This window comes from Acinonyx jubatus, chromosome B2 (assembly GCF_027475565.1).
Source record: "Acinonyx jubatus isolate Ajub_Pintada_27869175 chromosome B2, VMU_Ajub_asm_v1.0, whole genome shotgun sequence".
Lineage (NCBI taxonomy): Eukaryota > Metazoa > Chordata > Mammalia > Carnivora > Felidae > Acinonyx > Acinonyx jubatus.
In genome coordinates this window covers 125,683,066-125,695,232 of record NC_069385.1, presented here as the reverse complement: position 1 = coordinate 125,695,232, position 12,167 = coordinate 125,683,066, and the positions used below count along the sequence as shown (strand labels likewise).

The 12,167-nt window shown below is 42.4% G+C and overlaps 2 long non-coding RNA genes across 2 annotated transcripts in view; one reads left to right on the top strand and one right to left on the bottom strand.

The window, feature by feature from the left end:
* Positions 1-2,130, top strand: part of LOC128315675 (uncharacterized) — a 76,340-nt gene extending 74,210 nt beyond the window's left edge. The window contains exon 3 of the long non-coding RNA XR_008298701.1: positions 1,506-2,130. This is a non-coding gene — a long non-coding RNA (uncharacterized LOC128315675). The remainder of the gene's footprint in view (positions 1-1,505) is intronic.
* A 1,034-nt stretch (positions 2,131-3,164) lies between these two features.
* Positions 3,165-12,167, bottom strand: part of LOC106976172 (uncharacterized) — a 104,249-nt gene continuing 95,246 nt past the window's right edge. The window contains exon 4 of the long non-coding RNA XR_008298700.1: positions 3,165-3,354. This is a non-coding gene — a long non-coding RNA (uncharacterized LOC106976172). The remainder of the gene's footprint in view (positions 3,355-12,167) is intronic.

Here is a 12,167-nt window from a genome sequence, read left to right as displayed (position 1 = left end):
TTTTCATTCTAAATTTTCTTTTCAAATTTTCCACAGTAAGTATGTCATAGTTTTTGTGTTAGAAAAACATAATTATTTGGGCGTGGGGGAGAATTCCAGGTGGCAAAACGAAGAATTTTAACACAGCCTTGCACATACCATGTACATCCCATTGGCCAGAATCAGTCCCAGGACCACTGCTGACTTCTGTTTGCCCAGAGAAAATGAAATGGTTTGAGAAACACAATCTCTGCCACAGGGTTGCAAGAGTGTATGGGCATTGGTTGAAGATTGCACAGCTAATGCGAACTAGAGCAAAGATTTGGAATCAGTCTTGGTCCTGTTCATCTTGTAGTTCTGCCCTCTTCCAGGTCCCCTCTGGAATGTTCTCTAGTCCCTGGATGCTAGAATGATCGTTAGGGAGGGTAAGAAAGTCTGATGAAAACATTTATGTTAAACACAGTTTTAAGCCTTTCTAGACCCATCAACAATTCCTGTACAATATTTTCTTCCCTTAATTAACTTCTGTAACTCCCCATTAAACATTCACATGAAGCTGATGTGTGGCATTGTGGAATAGCTATATTGTACACCTGAAACTAATGTAACATTGTATGTTAACTAACTGGAATTAAAATAAAACTTCAAAAACAAAAAGAAAACAAGAAAAAGACAGGCACTGATATCTTAAAAAAAAAAAAAAAAAAGCAAAACACTAAAGCAAAGCAGACACCAGTTTCAAGGCAATTCATTACTGTGCTTTTGATATAAGCCACCTTTTATAGGTTTGTTTTGCAAAAGCAGAACTTCAAAGGCTCTTCCCTGCTTCCTAGAGCTTTTCTCAGCCACTACTCCGCTGTGGCTGGTGGGGGCGGTGCTTGGCTCTGCCTCAGGTTCTGATGATGAGTTTTCCCCCATCCCATGAAAAAAAAAAAAAAGAAAGCTGAGTAAAAACATAAGCTTGATTGACTAATCATTATCATTAAACAAAGGGCTTATAATTCAAACATGATTTAAAGAAATACAGATACCTGGAGATATTCACAACCATTTATTTTAAAACATGAGAAGGGATCTAATTAATATCATCTTGACACTTCAAACACATTTTCTTATCTAACCTTCACATGAACCCTGCTGGGATGGGTCTCCCTTGGATCCCAGGTTCTATAGATGGAAGCGGGCACATGGGTTAGTGAATATGTGTACTGTGGTTCATCTTCTTGCTTCGGCATTTCCTTATGTATAGAATGAGAAAGGAGTAAAAACAATAGTAACAAACAAACAAACAGTAAGTAAAATACCTACTTTCAGCATGTGGGGAGAACTGAATGGGATGATGGATTCATAGGGCCGAGACATGATTATGATGACTGTTTCATTTACAGACAAGGAGAGGTAGGTTCAGACAGCCATTTTGTCAAAGCCAGCCAGTCAGAAGTGGTAGGGCTGGGGCTTGAGCCCAGGCTTCTGTAGGTCTGATGCTGAACACTTCCTCTTACCACTTGCTACTTTTTATATTCTAGGAAACACAGGGAGTCCAGCACAAAGATACCTATGCTTGACCAGCTTTTAGTTCACAGGTAAGCATCTTTTCCGCTTAACTTATAAAATGTCTCAATCACATTCTACTCAAACTCTAACACTTTTTTAAACTGTTCTTTATTCCAGCATCTGGAATTGAAAGCTTAACTCATTTACCTTCTTTCTTGCCCAGGATGAATGCCTATCTAGAAATACTGGAGTTTCAGGGGCCATCTGTCTAAAATGCAGTAAGAATTTATCAAAGTCTCCACCCACCTCATGACGAGGGCTGGAGGACAGCAGTGGACAAGGGTGAGAAATCACAAGACCTGAGTTCTAGCCCCACCACCTACTGGTTCTTGCACCTCATGTAATTTCTCCTGCCAGAGTCTCCAGTTCCTTAGCTATGAACCGGAACACCTATAATACACCAACTCACCTCACGAGCTTGTGGGATCAAATGAAGCGGAGCCTGTTGCAAACTGTAAAGTTCTATGTGATTGTTTTTACTATCCCAACCACAATCTATGGCCAGGCAGCTCTTCATATAGGAGACAGATTTCTTCCCCTTGGCAATAATTGTAAGTAATATATTCCAGGATGTTTTGCATTTTCCTGTGCTTAAAATAAAACTGAACCCAAACAAGAATGCAGACATGGTCCCGCGTTCTGTGACGCTTGTAGAGTAGCTCCTATGTGGGAGGCTCTGTGCTTAGTGCACTAGAGATAAGATGTAGTCCTACCCCTGACTACTTCATGGTCTAGTGGAGAAGGCCAGGCATTTATATAAAGTGCTGCATACTTTAAAAGAGGAACAAATACAGTGTTAGAAAAGTTGAGAGGAGCAAGGTCACTTTCAGGTTAGTGAAATCTGGGAGAGTTCCTTGGAGGAGCTTGAGTTCGGTCTTAAATTTGGCTAATATTTGGGCAAGTAAACAGAACATCCTGAGCCGAGACTCAGAGGCAGGAAGATCCAGGCTGTGTGTGGAAACAGAGGAGTATTTTGACTTAACTGAGTCAAAGGGTACAAAAAGAAAAAGATGGGAAACAGGGCAGATTTGGGGGGTACGTGAAAGTCAGACTGATGGCTTAATTTTTCAAATAGGAAATCAAAAATTGATCCAGCACAGGGTTTACAGAGTGAGCTGGAGTGGATGGAGAGAGCAAAGGCAGGCAGAACCCTTCAGAGGTCATTGCAGTGGTCCAGACATAAGGAAATTCTGAATTTAGGGCAGCAGCAGCAGCAGCAGCAGCAGAAACAGGGAGATATCTTACAGGTATAGAACCCAAAAGACTTGTCAGAATATGTAATACAAAAGGACCGGGACTCTAAGAACTGGTAAGCAAATCAGGGTTTCTTTCAAGGTTCCAAAAGCTTCACAAATTCATCTATTTGACAAATATGGGTCAGTTGTGTGCTAGGGAGCAAGACAGACAAGATCCTTTATGAGAGGAAGGCATATCCTAAACAGGTAATGGGAGTTAGTAATATGACACAGCGTCCAGGTGGCAGGACGGGGGTGGGGAAGGTAGGGAGCTACCCAGGTAGGAGGTGACATTGGGGCTGAACTTTAAATGATGAACATCAGACAACCAGGGGAAAGTTGAAGGAAGAGTAATCTTTACAACTTTGAATCCAAATGACTTTTTAGGGAGTTACCTTTTGGCATAAAGACACGAAGGTCCCACTGTGGCCCCGAGAGAAGGGACACTGTCTTATTTACTATCTTGTAGTGTAGATGATCTCACTTGTCTCTTCCATGTGGTAGTCGACTCTCAACCTCTAATGTGACTTCTTTCTCACAAAGTGGCTATGGACCAATTTTCCATTACTTCTTCCAAAGAGCTGACCTTTGGACGTCCAAATGGGTTTTTATTGTTTCTCTTAAAGACCAGCTTTATTGATAACATTTAGCACCAAACTGAAGCATCCCAGAAATTCATATACATTGAATAATCAAGACTCACCCATTGATATATGATATAACAAATATCTCTGCTCCAACTAATAGACCAACAGGCAGTTCGCACAAAAAGACAGGTGAATTTTTCAGTCCAAAGGGTGAGTCAACCCATCTGGTATGACAAATGCTGTTTCTGGCTTGATTCCTTGTCTGAGACCATTTGCCAAAACCTTTTTCATGAATCAATAGTTAAGATAATCTAAGCTGTTCCCAATAGATTCAATAGTTCACTGGTTCCAGGCATAAGACATCAATTTGGTTTGGTTATAAAATTTAATATTCTATAATTCACAGAAAATCTAATTCATGTACCATCTGGTTTTGGAAGGAAGACCTCTGGAAAAATTCAGGGGCTTTCAGGATTAACATTTCTTATCTTCTTCCTGATCTCACTCAAGACCTTTGCATTCACACTAAAAAGTGATAATCTACTTGGCATATTACCCCTTATTTCAAAAATGGTAAGTTCATTCCACCTGGTTTACTTTGTAATATGTCCATGAATGTTCTCATTCTATTGCCCCGACTAATAGTCTGAAGCCACACTACATGTTTCCTGATCCCTCATTGAGGACTATGAAGGCATATACCCATCAGGTCACAACCAGGTTAATCTTCCTGAACCTCCATTTGATACTTTGTAAACTAAAAGGTTTACAAAACACTTTCACTATATTATCTCGCTTTGTTTTCATGCTGACCCTGAGAACATTCCCATTTTACCCATGAGGCCATTAAAGCCAAGAAGTTGACTGGTCTACCACCTGGGATCCCTGATTTTTGGTGTGCATCCTGTCCAAAATATTTAACATGCCCACCCCAGAATGCAGTTATGTTTCCTGAATCTTGCCATTTGAGCGAGATTCCCTACCTAGTTTTCCAACCTCTTCTCTTCTCCCATGTTAACTATCACTTCCAGTGGAGCTGGTGTTTCTTAGGTTATGCTCCAGATGGCCTTAACTGGGCCCCAGGGATCCATCCCTAGAGCCCCGTGGTTGGGCTTTCAGCAACTGAGTACTGCATGTGGGATTTTGTATGTATACGCGTATGTGAGTCTGTCTAGGGAAAGAATCCATAGTTTCCAACAGGTCCTCAAAGAAGTCAATGACACCCTCCCCCCAAAAAGTTAAAAATTAATTTTATACACTGCTTTTCTTTCACCAAATCTCCTCTCCACTCTCTTGACCTACCTACGTTTCATAATTTCTCTTCAGAACTTAAAGCCAACTATAGGCTTTCCAGATCACTCTTTCTAGATGAATTTAATTATTCCCCCCCCTCCAAATATTAATTCAAAAAGGGAGAAGCTGGAGTATTCCTAGGGTGGCCTTTATATATGCAGATAATATGTGATAACTTATCCCGACTGAGAGCACAATGATCTGTAAACCTTAATCATTCCCTTCAGGGTTGATTTGAAACCTTTCATTAGTACAATGCTTCCCATGGGATAAAGAGTGGCAAGAACTACATTGATACGGATATGGTATCTATTATGAAAAGAAAACCATTATCTTACTGTAAGGATTGCATAGTGATATTCCAGATGAAAACATAAAATTGGTAGAAGTTCAACCACTCACTCTCTACACACCAAAGCAAGCCAACCCCACTGCCTATGGTGACTCAAAGGCATACAGAGCTTTTGTTTGTAGAGCTCAGGGTGAGGGGTCTGAGTGGTGGGGTAAATGGAAGGTGGGAGGGGGCTCTGCTAAGGATGGTGGGGGGTGAGTATCAGCAGTTGTTTCACCAGCTTTGGCCTTGACGTCCTTCTAGCCTGCCAGCCTTAATACTCATTCCCTGGCATTTTCTCATTCCATCTTCCTGAGTCTCTTCTGCTCCCCTGCACTAGTCCATCTTCTAAACATGGCATACACTGTGTTCCATCAGGAATCTGCTATATTTGAGGGTTACTACTTCGGTTACATACCCCTCCTTCTGACCCTGGTGAAGCCTAATGTTTTCTTTCCATGAGCAGTGCCTCCCATGAAGCCCTATGCCTGAAGATGTAGACTATCTATCTATACCCTGTATATCTGGGAAGGGAAGAATTGCCACTCTCTGCCTTTCTTGCCAGCTAGTGCTGCCAACACTTTCATTAGAGACAATGGCACTGTCATGTGCTGCATGATGTCCCCCCATAAAGGTATGTCTGTATCCTAATCCTTGGAACCTGTGGATATGAACTTCTTTGGGAAAAGGGTTTTTTCTCAGATGTAATGAAGTTAAGGATCTTGAGAGGAGGAGAGCATCCTGGATTATCCAGGTGGGCCTGAAATCTAATAACAAGGGTCATCATCAGAAGCACACAGAGAGATGGAAAGATGGAAGAGGAGGAGGGAATGTGACAAAGGAGGCAGAGACTAGAGAGAGGAGCCCCAAGTAAAGGAAGGAATTCTGCAGCCACCAGAGGGAGGAAGAAGCAAGGAGTGGAATCTCCCCTCAAGCATGTGGAGAAAGCACAGCCCTGACAACTTAACTGTGGACCTCCAGCCTCCAGAACTGTGAAAGAACACATTTCTGTTGTTTCAAGCCACCCAGTTTGTGCTAATTTTTTGCAACAACCACAGGAGACTAATACAGGTTACCTAACTCCCATCATCTTGCAAAATAATAAACAGCTAACATTTCCTGAGTGCCTACAAAGTGCTAGGTATTGTGCTGAAGACTTTTCATGGATTATGTGCGAAATTCATAGAATTACACTGTAGCACAGGACAGATAAGGAAAGGAAAGCCCTCAGGAGATAAGTGAATGCCTGCTGTTACACAGGTAAGTGCAAAGGGAGGGACTAGCAGATGCAGGTTGCCTGTCTGACTACAAGCCCATGTGCATCACCACTCAGTGACACTGCCGCTAATGGGTGACATAGAGTCCACTGGGACCCACAGCACCACTGGCTCCACAGCATCTCTGCACCCTACCTCCTCAGGTCATGGCCTCCGTCCTCCAGCAAGGCCATCCCCCGACTTGCTCTTCCCCTGACCTCACCAGCTGCAGAATCCCACTTGCTGACCACAACCCTCTTCCTTTTTAGCTGTCTCACACACTCTCTCACACTCCACCCAACCTTTGATCTCTGGGCCAAAGACCTCAAATTGGACAACCTGTATCCTTACGAGCACGCGGAGACTTCCCAAGGGGCAAATAAGCATGGGTGGTTTTAGTGAAACTAAATTTTAGAACCTGAATTTCCATGAGAACTTGTGTCATTCAGCCATTGCCACAATGATGCTGCAGAACAAACCACCCCAACACAATGTGACTCAAAACAACAATCGTCCATCCTTAGGGCAGCTGTGGGTCAGGTGGGATGCCCCTATTCAGGCTGCAGGTCTGCAGTTTGTTGGGCTAGGGCTGGCTCCAGGTTGTGTGATCAATGCAATTTTACAGAGCCCTACACTTAATAGGACCTTACACTTGTGCTTTAATACTCTGGGATGGACCCAAGACATTCATGTTTTGTGAGTGAAGTCTGAAGGTATTCAGTACAATACTTGCTTGCATGCTCCAGGGGCTTTAAGCTTCAATTCGCACATGGTGCTGCCTTCTCCTATCTCCCCGCCCTCCTGGATAGGTACTCAGCCATCAGCTCTCCATGCATGCCCAGTGACCACTGCTGCCCTCTGTCCCCATGGGGTTCTGAACATGACCACAGGGTGGACCATTCAGGCACATGTTCTGCAGTGTCTTAAGGTGGGACAAGGTGGTGGCTATTCACACTGGCAGTGTCATGGCACATTTGGTGGGCAATGGGCAGGGATTTCTTGTTCACTCCCAATCCAGGTACCAAGTGCACCTCTGCATGGAGATTTCTACCCATTGGGTGTTGCCATCCACCATGGATGGAGGTGGTAAGCCAGGAGAAAGAGGGATTGAATCCTGATGCCCCACATTTTCATTTTGCAGTGGGCCCTACCATTAAGTGATGGGCCCTGGCTGCATCAGCTTAATTCCATATCTTATTTGGGGCCCAGTGGAGGGCAGCAGCTACCTGGAGCATTGTCTTCTCACTGCAACTACAGAAGCACTAGAACCCAAACCAAACTGCACAAGCACTTTTCAAGCTTTTGCTCACATTTATCCACTGAAGCAAGTCAGTAAACCATGCTTGGAGGCCATGAGTGGGAAGCATACTCCAGCCACCAGGAGGCCAGGGTGAAGGTATGGTTGCACGATGTTATAGAAAAGTAGGACTAATCCACCTACCATAGTACTCCTTTCTAAATATGTCTCCTTCAGAATGAATGGCCCTGATCACACTAGCTCTTATTTCCACCCCATTGCTGACAGGTGTCCTTCCCTACACATTACCCAGGAAAGGCATGGGGGTGCATGTGGTTCAACCAATGGTGCACTAGTGTAATCCAGGAAAAAGGGTGACTTTTCCCAGCTTCACATTCACAGGAAATATTTTAACATCTTATTTCAGTTTGTGTAAATACTTTGTTATGGGTAACTATGATAGGGTCAGCAATAAAAGACTTTCAAACACAAGAATCTACAATGGAATAAAATTCTTTAAGGAGAGTGGGATAAAAATATGAAAAGGAATAAAAGGAATGTTGAAAAAACCCTTTGTTAGAGAACAGCTATGCTGGTGGCAGTGTGGCATTTAGATGGGACACATTTAAGTCAGACATGTAACCATTTTATTTGAAAATATAAATATTTATAATATACTAGAAATTACATTCTTTGCTACTACCTGAATTGAAGGAAAATTTTTAAGTGTTAACTTAGAGATGTTAGAGCAGGTACCTGGTTTCTCAACCCCCCACCCTGGGGGCAAGCAATCAAAAGAATTTTAAGTCCACTCATCTAGGGAAAGAAAACCTTACATTTTTATTCAACCTATTACTCCCTTGAGACTGTATTTTCTTCCTTACCCCTGTAAGTAAAATAAGCCAGACACAGAAAGACAAATGCTATACAGCATCACTGACATTTGTGGAATCAAAAAGAAAAAAGCTGAACTCATAAAAACAGAGTAGAATAGTGGTTGGCAAGGGCTGGGACGGTGGGGGAAATGAGAGATGTAGGTCAAAGAGTATGAACTTTTCGTTACAAGATGAATAACTTCTGTGGATCTAATGTACCACAGGGTGACTACAGTTAACAATACTGTACATTATACTTGAAATTTGCTAAAAGAGTAGACCATAAGTGTTCTCACTACCCAAAAAAGGTGACTATGTGAAGTGATGGATGTGTTAATTAACTTGATTAAGGTAATTGTTTCACAACATATACATACAAATCATCACGTTGTACACCTTAAAAAAAGAAAAAGAAAACAGTTAACCACTATCAGTTGTGGCTTAATTTATCTCTTGTTGATGTGAGGAGGATGCAACTATTTAAATCATGTCAAATTTTTCTTCATTTTGGACCTGTTTGGGACTTTCCGTGGCAAAAACCCTTGTAAACAGCTTCTGTCAGTCTTGGAACTTTTTTTAACAAGCAAGGTCTCCCGAGTTTTTCTAAGTAAAGGGCATTGGGTTGCCTTCTCAGGATTTTCCATCATCTCTTTGACAACCAAGTGCTTTTGAAATTCTTATTTTTCTATATGCAGATAAAAAGGGGAAACACAAATTCACTATCTATTTGGATATGTGCTATCAGGAAATGCAGTGATTTCTGTGTTAGGATTATTTTTCCTGTCAGAAGGGAGTTATTTCCTTTTCTTTTAATCTGGGCAATTTGTCCTGCAAGATTGTGGTTTAGACTGGTTCTAATATCTGTCCCTAAAAAATCATCAGTAATTTCTGACTCAACTTGGTTCAGCAAGAAAGCTTTCAATAACAGTATGAGATTATCAATCCATAATCCATTATAGCAAACATAATCCCTTAAAACAAACGTAACAGCTTAAAATATGGAAGAGGTTTAGCACAGTCCAAGTTCAAGCTTGCAACCTAGAGAGAAGAGGGCTGCCTTTTAGACACTACTTGAGGAATCATGGCTGGTGTGCTAATGCAAGTTAGTGCACTGACATCATTGTGAGGTGTGTCCCAAGACCTTCATTATAGCCACCTGTGCCTGTGTTACCTCTGCCATCATTAAATGTGCATCTGTCCAACCTCTGAATAACTTGGGGTTTTACATAAAAGGTCATGTTTCTGACTTGGCGAAGTTGCTTAAAATGAGCCCTAATGCAATTAAAATGAGATATTGGGATTGTCACTGTGATGGTTAATTTTATGTATCAACTTGACTGAGCTAAGGGATGCCCAGATAGCTGATAAGGTAGTATTTCTAGGTGTCTCTGGAAGGGTGTTTCTGGAAGCATTTAAATCAAGGACTAAGAGATCCATCCTTACCAATGTGGGTAGGCATGTTCCAATCCGCTGGGGGCCCCAATGGAACAACAAGGCAAAGGAAGGGTAAATTCACTCCTTATTCTTGGGATGGGATGTTCATCTTCTATCCATGGACATTGGAGCTTCTGGGCCTTTGGACATAGGAACTTACACCAACAGGCCCGTGGTTCTCAGGACTTTGCCTCAGGACTGGGAGTTATACCATCAGTTCTCAGCACTTTGGACTTGGACTAATACCATGGGTTTTCCTGGCAGTCCACCTTGCAAACTGCAGACTGTGGGACTTCTCAGCCCCCATAGTCATGTGAGCTGATTCTTACCACAAATCTTCTCTCTTTGTTCTGTTTCTCCGGGGAATCCTAATACAGTCATTATGAGGAATGGTTCCAAAAGGAGCGTTTGATGATGAGAATCTTAGTTATGTCACAAGAAGAGGTTACTTCTGACTGTGGCCTATCCCCACTGTTCTCAGCCCAAAGCCTCTACTTTGGAGAGGAGACAAAGGAAGAGCAGCTGGGATGAGAATCAATCACTGCAGTCCTATGCAAATGAAGCTGTCATTTTTTTTTTTTTTGGCTGACAAAATATAACCAGCTAACCATTCTACCAAATAGATATGCTTCTCAAAGGTGCTAACCACTCTATTATCTCTATTCCCGCCTCTGATTTAAGAGCCTCAGATGCTAGTTTATAGTTTACATTTCAATGAGATCTCAGATCAATTCCAACATGTCAGAAAATCCAATAAGAAGAGACACTGAAATTTATGTGTTTATTTAAAGCTTGCTGATAAACAATTACATACATCTTACTTATAATCAGCTACTACGGTTTAGAAGTTACTAGCCACAGGAGGTTGTGGGTGATTTTTTTTTGAGATAGAGAAATAAATTAAGGTCCCTGCAACTTGTAGTATGTCTGACAGTCCAAGATGAGAAGCCATGAAACAGGGGCAGGCAAGGTTTGCTGTTGTCATGCATGTGTGTTTTCTTCGCTTCAGCAAATGAAGAGCAGAGCTGAGAAATGGTCAGTCAACCAGTAGCTATTTCCTGATATCTATATTGTATAAAGCTATACTCACGGGCTATGCAGAAGTTCAAGGCAGCACCCTTTCAGGAAGCTGAATATCCATCTGAAAATCAGGCGAACACCACTAGACAGAATGTGCTAATTTTCAAAGGAACATCAGATAGCAGGTGTTGTTGGAGCTCGGGGGACAAAGATATGTGCCTGGACTGGGTGACCAGGGAAGAATCCCCAGAGAGGGTGGTATTTAATATGAGTCTTGAGAATGGGTAACATTGGGGACAGAGGGGATAAGAAGATAGGGCTTGAGGGGAGGTAAAGGCCAGAATGTGAGGAATTGGAATACCTCTCTTTCTCTGGATCTGAAGTAATGTTCTAATAGGCACTGACCTAGAGTACTTTATAGCATGACTCCACCCTGGAAGGTACTCTGGGGGGAACTTCAGAAGCCTCCTTCACTCCTTCAGCTTCTGAGACACCCTTGGGTACCACATAGTCTTTGTATACTAAATGGCTCCCTGGTGCCTTCAGTGAGGGAATAGGAAAGTAAGTAAGATACCAACCATCCCTAACATAGGTAGACATCAACTAGGAATTCCACGTTCCCCTCTCTCTTCATCAGTTCTCAGGATGAAAACAATGAGAAGCCAAGAGAAGAAACAATTTCACAAAGTGTTTCCTCAAGCACAAGAAACAAACTAAGCAAAACACCAAGAGTTTGGTGCCAGCACTGCAAGGAGAAATGTCATGACTCCATTGAGCGGCTGTTCTTTACCAGATGCTCAGCTAGGCCCTGAGGACACAGCAGTGAACGAACCAGACAGGGTCCTATTGAGGAAGGCAGATATTAAACAAGGAGAGATATAGAGGAAAAGTTTAGGGAGCTATAAGAGCCTACAACAGTGGAGTCAGGGGACTGTCTGTCTGAGGGAGGGGCTCTAGGTTGAGATATAAAGGACCAGAGAGTATTAGCCAACTGACAAGAGGGTGCCATGGAGAAGACCCTTGCCCTTCATCCATTCTCCACCCTCGCTGCTGGAAACACTCCTTTAAATGACAGCTTTTTCTCACAATGACTATGGTCTCTAACTAATTTCTTGAAGACTGATACAGTCTATGCAGATAAGGTGAGTCTGCAAATATTTTTCTCTTCACAATGCATAAGCATCTTCCAGATCCCGAGATGTAGGTCAGTTGGCAGGTTCTGAGTGTTTGCAGATGCCATGAAGAGGCTTTTCATATGGTTTGGTTTGCAGTTAGCCTTGGACAGTGTTTACTTAAAACTACCAGTGACCTTTAAGTTGTCAAATATAGTGTCTTTGTCCTCAGGCCTCATCCTCTTCCACACTGT